Consider the following 9,730-nt stretch of genomic DNA (forward strand, 5'->3'; position numbering starts at 1 on the left):
CAGAAGTACCTACAGGTTTATTAGACCATGCAAACTTGTTTTTTCCCTTCTTCATGGAGCTCTGATGTGTTTTCTATAGCTGGTCTCTGATTTTTTTGGGTTGGTATTCTTTTTTTTTTTTTTTTGGACCCAGAGTAGTTAGAAATATTAGCCCTCCAGAAACAAGTTTTGCAGGAAAATCTAATTATATATACCATATTTCAACTCAGAGCACATTTTACAGCATACTTTGAAAACAAAGCTACTAGTTATGGAGCTATAATGTTATTACTGATGTTATAATAGAGATTTTGTGTCTGACCTGACTCCTATCTCACCACTCTGTCAGACTGGTTGACTTTTGCAAAGTCTGATTAAGCATTAACTCAAAACATAAATCCTAAGGAATTTTCCCAGTCACATCAACATTTACTAGTTTTCTGTCATGCATAAAAACACCATTCTGCAAAATCCCATCCTGTTGCTTTAGTGAATGAATGTAAAACACTCTTGGAGCCATGGTAAATATAGACTTTTACATGGAGACATTTAATTTATTCCAGCTGCATAATCTCTTGTCTATTGCTATGTCCTGTACTTTCCTAATCAAAAACCACCTGTTGTTTCAGATAAATGGCTAAAACTACTATCTGTTTAAAGTTTACAGTCCAAAGAGGACACAGCAACAACATGGTAATTTAATCTGTGTTCTCCAAACAGATAACTAAACTCAATATTCAAATGAAAGACAACTGTTCAGTAGGACACAGAAGCAGCTGAGGCAGCTTGGTAGCCTGCATTCCTATCAGGAAGAAAATCCTCTGCTTTTAAAATCTAGGCTGTTCTCACAGTTAGAAACACATCCTTAGGAAACAGCAAACAGATTCTCCCAAATATGGGGAACTGCACAGTTTCCAAATAAGGAATTGTCCACTGAGTCTTAAACAAAGGAAATCATCCACTTTTCCTACTCTAAGTCAAATGAATCATTTTTCCCCTGGAAGAGATGTAACTATACTTTCCTAGATGAACACATTTACTTCAGCACTTCGAAGTCCTGTGCTTTCAGTTTTGTTTTTGCAAAAGGATATAGAAACGAAGCCTCCAGTCCCAGAAGGCAGACTTGTTTCTCTAGCTTCTTTGTATTGTCTGCCCCAATTGATTTGGGAGAACCCTTTCATCCACAGCAACAAGCTGCAAAGCATTTTTTTAAATACAAACCGTCTGAAGTTTGTAGAGAGTATGTTCTCATGACAAATATTTGCTACTGCTCCAGAACAAAGGGACCAAACCCAGATGTGTACAACGAATTTAGGAAAGGGAAAAAAAAAAGTCTTAACCACTGTCTAATCTGCTTTTGCTCTACTAGTCTTTTGCTGAGTAACAGGCTTTACGAACCTTACAACCAAGGTCAAAGATTGTTACTCTCACATGAATGTGAAAAACTGCCTTAGAGCTCATAGCAGATACACCCTTGCACTTCAGTTCCAGCACAGACACCTCTACCTCTATGTTACTTGTAATGCCAGTTTGTGACACAGCTGACAATGTGAAAGTCTACAGTTCCTACCTGGAGTTAGGATTTTTCTCCTATAGAAGTGCTTTGTATCATGTTCTTACTTGCAACTTTTAAAGAGCTGTTTTAGCCCACAGGCAGACCTCTCAATTACTGTTGCAAGATCTCCCAATAAAATCAGGACCAAATTATTAGCGATTTTTTTTCCCTTGGAGAAGTTGGTAAGCAATCAGATGAGCATGGCCTGTGATCAGCCTACATCTCAAACATCTTCCTGATACCCTCGTAGAGAGCAGTGGCTTCCAGGTGTTACAGCCCACTCAGTCCTTGGAAGCCGCCAGCAGCCTCCTAGTGATGCTTCCTCAGAGCTGCCTTCAAGAACAAATATATAAAGAAGGTAACACAGCTGGAATTTCCATGCATGTCATCTGATGCTCACTTTCCATTTCTAAACTTGAGGGCTAGGTCTCAGTTCAGAACATTTTTCGGCTTCAGCAGAGACTAGTGTTCCTCAGACTTTTTTTTGCTGTTAACAACAGTACAATCAATTAACAATGCGAAAGGAATACTGGAAGGAGTGCAAAGGTTGTTTTTTTGCTTTAAGGAAATAATGCCCTCATTCCATAAAGTCTCCTATTCTACTTGGAGAGAGGAGAAAGGTGGAGAGGTAAGAGAGGAGATTGACGCCTCTCTTTCACTTCTCTACAACACAATGGAGAGAGTTGCATTCCACATCTGGTCCTAAAGTGAGGGCTGGGCAAAGCCCACTCCTGCTGCACAGTTACACTCTCTCAATCACTTCTGTCAGCTGTGTTCATCCCTGGGAAGGCGCTCTCTTACCAGGATGTTCTTGCCTCCTCCTACCCGAGTTTCCCTGGCAGCTGTGTCAGCCTTACTCCAGCCCTTAGGATATTTCCACCTACCACTTCCTGCCATGAAAACCTTTTAGATTCATACCAGATCTGCTCACTTGGATAACAAGACACCAAATGCTGAGCTGTATCATCTCTCAAAGGCACAGATGGGGGATGGGATGCAGAAGTGGCATAATGTACCAAGGCAGCTCTTTTTCTGCTTGGGTTCTAGGGGATCAGCACACATCAAGAACTGAATCTGTTTCAGTAGCCCTTGAATTCATTTGATTCATTCCAAATAATACATAAGAGTCACCACAGTGAACACTCCCTGCACAACAGCTACAGGTGAGGGGGTGTTTATGCTATGTATGTGCCATACAGCACTCAAGATGTGACAGTTCTGTGCTCCCTCACAATTCTTCAGCTGCTGTGGCCTGGCCTTGATGTGATCCTTAGTGACTGACAGGGCACCTATGCTGTCCCCTGGTGCAGAGCATGAGGACAAATACACAGCCCTACTCTAACCAGGTGTGGAGGTTGCAAAAGCTTGTAAGACAGAAAGAAGCTGGGAGAAGGGGGAGGAAGAGGCGAGCTGTGTGGCTGTGTGGAGATCAGGAAAGGAGCTGCAAAGGGTTGCAGTCCTTTGGGAGGAGATCTTGCACAGGAAGCTCAGCAAGAAAGAGGAGTGTGCTTCAGACTCCTTGACATATTTTTCGTGGAAAAGGGAGTGAATTAGTTCAATGCATCATTATTCAGGAGGTGACTTCTTCTGTGTGCTGTATTCCAAGTTATTAAAAATGGAAATACAAAAAACAAAATCCATTTTCCAGACTCACTCCATCAGCCACTGAAAGGAAACAAATATTTTCACATTATATTTCTAATAGGTATGTCATTTAATGTTGCAAAACTGTAATATTTGAGCTGTAAGTGCTTAAAAGAAAACTCTTTCCATTGGATTTTAAATCACAGAAAACTTTCTATTACTAATAATTTCTCACATCGTACAAAAATGAGCTTTGATGCTTTTAAATTTAGGTCTTCTTTATTTACTTTATAACATTACAGCAAGAAAGGGTTCATAAATACTGAGTATTACACCACAAATAATGTCAAAACAATGAATGTTGAGATTCTTAAAGAGAAAAACTGTAGGTTTATGACAGTAGGCAGCAGGGGCAGAAGAGAAAGACAAAGAGAGAAGGTCATTTATTAGAAGCTGAACATTATGCAGAAGAAAATATATGACTATATTTCTAATAATGCAGCTCTCAGAATCCTTTTGAATCCCTTAAGTCTTGTGTGTGGAATGCAATATATGCCAGAGGCCCAAACCAAAGAACGCATACAAATACTTCAAGGAATTAATTATAAATACTATAAGATTCCTGTGTGTAGTGTAAATTATTGTTAGTGCAATTTCAAGGCTCTTCATGCCTGAGATGAATAAAAGCAAGTTTGCTATCCTCCAAGAACATAGGAATTTAGCTGTGAAATGAGCAACGTCCATCAAAATAAAGGGCCTATGAGAATTCTGAGATTCTGCTCATTGGCACAATAAATTAGGGCTTTTTTCCCTTATTTTCCTGGCTTTCTTATACCAAGAAAATCTCATTGCTGACCAAAAGCCATGTAGTTTTTTTCCCCACAAGAGACCAGTGATTATACATTTCCTAACTGCCCTAAGTGTCCATCTCTTGTTTCCTGGAGAGTATTTGTCCCCACCACGCCAGCCTAATTGTCATCATAAAACTATGCCCTGTTCAGTTTCTGCAAGACAAAACAAGATCCAAATCCAGGAAAGAGTTCATGGCTGTGAATCCATTAAGGAGACTTCCTCCAGTCCAGAGTTAGTTAAGTAAGATCCTGAGCCTCAAAGATTTAGATGTCTAACTTGTATTTAAAGGTACCTAATTACCTTTAAGAATCTGAGCCTAAGCCCCTTAGCCCCTTGGGGTTAAGTTGTAGCTCTCTCCTTGGCATTTGCTACAGCTATTTTGGAGAGATCCCTGTTCAGTTTGCTGACATCAGGCCTTTCAGAAGGGAACAGGGCTCATTTCAAATCTGCAATTGCTATACAGTAAAAGCTACGGTTCAAAGTAATGCTGGCATCTTTTAAATCACCAGTGTGAATTTATCTTCTCATTTCTATTGTCTTTGCACACGCCTGAAACCCTTCTACTGTCCCTTCTTCTTATGCTTTCCTCCTTTTATATGCTCCAATACAACAAATTCTTCTATGAGGCCTACACAACATGCTGCTTTCCTCTAAGAAGCAGCAGGCTTCTTCTTCCCTCTCCTCCTTTGCAACATCCCTGCTTTGGAATCCCTCCAGTAAGCTCCTTAAGCACATGGAGTCACAAGTACTTAGCACAGAAGAGAATTACATAAATAATAATAATAATAATTAATAGCCCATAAATGGAACCTTAAGGGGCTTCTAATCTTCACATGTGCTTGGGAAGCAGCTCTCTGAAGCTGTTTAATTTGGGTGAGAGTTCTCAGCAGTAATATAATAATCAAAATATCAAACAAGTTTATACAGTTACATAGCCAAGTAGGCTTCTGCACAAGGCAATATCTGTATATAGTTTGGCTGTGGCAGAGCATTGCCCATCCTGGATTCCTGAAGTTGACTTTTAAAAAAGTTTGGAAGGGAATGTGTAGGATGTGTTACACTTCTGTAATACTCACTTGAAACTGGGTGCCAGGTTGGAGGAGTGAATCATTTGGAAGCAACGGATTTCCTTGAGTTTCCTAGAATAAGACATGACATAATGCATGCAATTACATAGCACTAGCAACACACTGTTGATGCCTGTATTTAATGTTCTTGATTTTTTAAAGTTAAATGATTTCAATAACCCTGGTGTTTGTAACAACACTTTGTTCTCCAGTTTCACGGAAGATTTCAGTTTCAAAATTGTGAAAAAAACGAAAATAATTAACCGCTCTGCTGTGGCTACTGGTCTTTCTTGTGACTGAAATGTTGCTTATGTGTAGTAAAACGGAGATATCCTTGAATGAATAATGATTTTTGTTTCAGACCAATTTGACCACAATGTTGTCCTCCCACTGATCAGCAGTGGGAGCTTCGAGGAGATACTAATCGCTGAGTTTCCTATTAAATGTGTTACTTCAGTAAAATCTTGAACGGCTGAGGGTGGAGTATTGAAGTGCACTTGGAAAGAGCTGTACTGGAGACGCAGCTCCCAGTGGCTCACAAACAGGCCACAGAGCCTTTCCCTGGCACAGCGCTTGAGTGCTGCCACCACTTCCCACTTCTGCTCCTGGGAAGCCACCACTGTGCTTTCCACAGGGACACAGAAATATCCTGGGGAAAACCAGCCTCCCCCTGGAAAAAAACAAGCTGTTATTGCCAGTCCACCAGGGATGGGGAAAACTACTGGCTTGGAAAGAGCTGCACTGAGACGCTCAGCCCCTCTTACAGGCCCTTCCCTGAGCTTGCGTAATCCTCTGGGGTGAGAAACAAAGATTTGCCCCTACAATCTCTGCGTTTTCTGAAGTTTTCCCTGCCGGCTCGCCGGAGAGGCCCCCGGGGGGGATTTCAGGGCCGGGCCGGGCCGGGCCGGGCCTCTCCCGCCCAGCAGCGGGAGGGAGGCGCCGGGGCCGCCTCCGCGGGCGCTGCCGCCATGGAAACGCCGGCCCGGCCCGCGGCTGCTCGGGGCGGCGGCACCACGGGCCCGGCCGGGAGAACCGAGCCCCGAACCGAGAGAAAGCAGCGCCACGCAGTGCTGGCGTGGCTGCGGGGCTTTTTGTGTGGTGGGGTTTTTCTGTTGTTTTGTCTGGGGTTTTTTGGGGCTTTTTTTTCGGGGTGGGGAGGAATCGTCTAAAGGTAGTCAGCATTTAGTCACCGTTTGTTGTATTTATTTAATTTCATTAACACAGGAAAGCGGCAGCGGGCCGAGCTGGTAGTTTTTTCCCTGGGTGAAAGGGGAGGAATTGAGCGGGGGGAGGCGGCGCTGGGGGCAGGCGGGCGGGAGGTGACAGGGCCGGGGAGAGGATGAGGAGGGATAGGGGAGGCTGGAAGGGGCGGCTGGAAGGGGCGGCTGGAAGGGGCGGGCGGGAGGTGACAGGGCCGGGTGAGGATGAGGAGGGATAGGAGCGGGCGGGAGGTGACAGGGCCGGGTGAGGATGAGGAGGGATAGGGGCGGCTGGAAGGGGCGGGCGGGAGGTGACAAGGCCGGGGGGAGGATGAGGAGGGATAGGAGCGGGCGGGAGCCCATGGAGGCAGATGGAGCTGCAAGTCTCCTCCTTCGGTGTCTGGAAAGTGTGCGGGCTGCAGCTGCCTGGAGGGGCCTGGTGTGCGCAGGGAGGCAGACACGGACGCCGGAATGTGAAAACAGGGTTTCTGAGCAAGGCAAAGATACCTAGTGGGTTGAAGGGGAGGGATCTAAAGTATGCATGGAGGTACAAAGGCAGTAGGACTACTGTTACCAATTCCTCCCGAGCTTGGAGGAGGGCCCGTTACCCCTCAGGGGCCGACTGGCCAGAGCCGGTGTGGCCCAGGGACAGCTGCTTGCAGAGCTCTGCCTCCAGCTCACACCATCCCTCCTGATCCCGCGCACTGCCCGCTGCTAATCCTGCCCACAGCCAGAGCGGTGGAGGGGCTCATCACTGCGGCAGGGGTGAGGGGAGTGGGGTGTCCTCTGCTGATGGACCAGCTGGGTTGGAAACGTGGAGCTGTGCCCACAATTTGCTATTCCTCTGCTGTCAACAGAGAGAAACCATCAAGCCCTTGCACTGCTCATCCGTGTAAAGATGGCAATTTGCCACTGACAGAGGTTAATCCTCCAGCTCAAATGGCAGAAGGCCATGTTGTGGAGTTACAACATTCATCAAGCCTGCTAATGATCTTGTGGTGACATACATGAATTCTGATGATGAGTGCCCTCTCTTTGCTTTAAATATGACCTGAAATATTATGCTGCAGGATTTGTTCTTAATTTATCCTCCTCCTGCATATATTCGGCATGTTGCTGGTTTCAGTGGTAGATTGTGTGTTGTTTTCCACATGGTGCCTCTGATCCTTAGTGCTTGAGGGGGATGGAGCTCTGGGGATGAATTGTAGCTGGGTACTGAAGAGGGATGATGTCTGGGTGGCTCCTGTTGTTTTGCAAAAACTGGACCATGTACAGTAAGCGATGTGGGCAAAGTACGATGGAGATGGGATGGTCTCGGGAGCAAGATAGTTAAGTGCCACTTAAAAGAACTGGAATCTCTTTTTACCTGCATAACAGAGCTACTTACACAGCTCTGGGCAGCAGCTTAAACTACAGCTTGCTGGTCACTTCAAGGTATGTGCCCCATTCTCAGCCAACTTGCACTGTCATGGCTACAGCTGAGAAAACTAGTACTAGTCCCAATAAAGTGAATGCAAAAGAAAAAACAAACAAACAAAAAAAAAACAACCCCACCCCCCCAAAAAAAAACCCCCAGAAAAACAACAACAAACAACCAAAAAAAAAACCACAAAAAACCCCCAAAAAACCCCAAACCCACAAAAAAAAACTTTGGAAAAGTAAGTAAAAAAAAATTTGGAGGTATCTCAGACTGAGAATCCAAAGTACCATGTCCCTTCATGTTCTCTCTCACCCATAAGGTTAAGTTAAATGAATATTTTCTGTCAAAGCTAGATTAAGTTCCTTCATGTCATGTCTGCCCTTATGCTGCTCCCTGCTCAATGTGGCAACTACCAGCTCCACAGATGCACTAGTGAAACTGTCTGTGGGCTTGCAGTGCAGATGATTTACAGGCCAGCCTGGTAAATTATGTAAATGTCAGTGCTACTATGGAGGCAGTGAACTGTGCTGCCAGAGTGGGAGTGGGAAGCTGGAGAGGAACCAAGAAAGAGGGAATGTCTTCATCTGCTTTTGCCATGGGAGGAAATTTTCCTGTAGCAACATTGTGAGTCCGTCATCACTCAAGTAGTAACACTGGTGTGAAAACTTGACCCTTTGCTCCTGAAGGTGTCTAACACATTAGTGTTGGTGAGGGATTGTGCCCTCTGAGGCCCTGAGGAACACCAATGAATAATCTGTGCAGAGCACAGTTGGGGCAACATTTGGCTTATGAAGATGGACAAACACAGGCAGAACAGAAATCAAATTCCTGAGCAGACACTCACCAAGTGGTCACTGGCTTTTCTGCTCACCAATGATGCTAGAATCTCACAGGAAAAAAAACCACCTTAGAACATCACATGTAATTACAGACTGTATCCTCACATAGTTGTGCAAGAGGCACAGTTCTAAACTAGCATTTGACTAAAATAGTAATATCCTTTGAAATATTCTGTTTCTCCAAAAATACCTCTGTTCCCTTTTAGACCTGGTCAGGGTGGCTGTTTTTCTGTTTCAACCCGCCTGACTGAGGCAAGAGGGAGACTGGGAGGGTGCTGTGAGATGCATCCTGGAGCCCAAGGAGTGACAGTGAGTTGATTTGGCATTCCAAGTCCTACCTGTTGCTGGGGCAAGCTAGCCCAGCCCATCACTTCAGCTAGCCCCGGCCACTGCCTTTATTTCCTTCCCCCGAGCTGCAGGGTGGAGAGAGGCAGGATGCATTCCCTGGGAAAGGCAGGCTCTGGGATACCTTATTGATTTGCTGGGGGAGACTCTTGCTGGAGGGCAGTGAGAGAACAGGGCAGCTGGGCCCTGTGCGAGGATGGCTTGCCCAGCCAGAGATCAATATGCTTCGGCAAACCAGGGAGCAGGCGCTGGCAGAGCCAGAAGTTTCCTTTGTTCTGTTTGTCTTGTGGAAAAAATAGACAAGCAAATGAGCTTAAGGATTCTGGGTGTAGAGAAGGGGAAAACCTCCTTATTTGCAGAGTAGCACAACCAATCCAGCAGTGACAGTTTTAAACCAGACTGTTTTAAGTTTGTTTGTAAGTTGAGGAAATGGTGACTAGTAAGGGTGGGGAATCTAGAGAGTTTAGTGCATGCCTGTTGGGTTCCTTTTGGTTTGAAATAAGGGCAGCTTCAGGGACAAGTGACCAAGTTCCCAAGTCAGTATTTTGTGGTTTTACAATCACACTTTCAAAAATGTTTTCTCATTCCTGTTGCTGTGTGGAAAATCCACCAAAATAGCTCTGAAGATTGCCAGCACACCAGGCAAAAGAATAAAATACTACTAATAGCATCTGTTTTGAAGCTTCTGTGACATGCAATATCAGGAGAGAAATAGATTTGAAATGCAAGTGTGTTTTCTATTTCTATTGTTTTTAATTTGACAGTGACTCCTTAAGAACATAACATTGCCTCCAGAGTTTATTTTATAGTTCACAGTAAATAAGAGTTAGGCTGCCAGGCATGGTTGCTTTGTTTTGGCTTTTTTTTTCCTTCTTCTTTTTTTTTTTTTT

The sequence above is a fragment of the Catharus ustulatus genome, chromosome 1, assembly GCF_009819885.2.
Source record: "Catharus ustulatus isolate bCatUst1 chromosome 1, bCatUst1.pri.v2, whole genome shotgun sequence".
In the NCBI taxonomy this organism is placed as follows: Eukaryota; Metazoa; Chordata; class Aves; order Passeriformes; family Turdidae; genus Catharus; species Catharus ustulatus.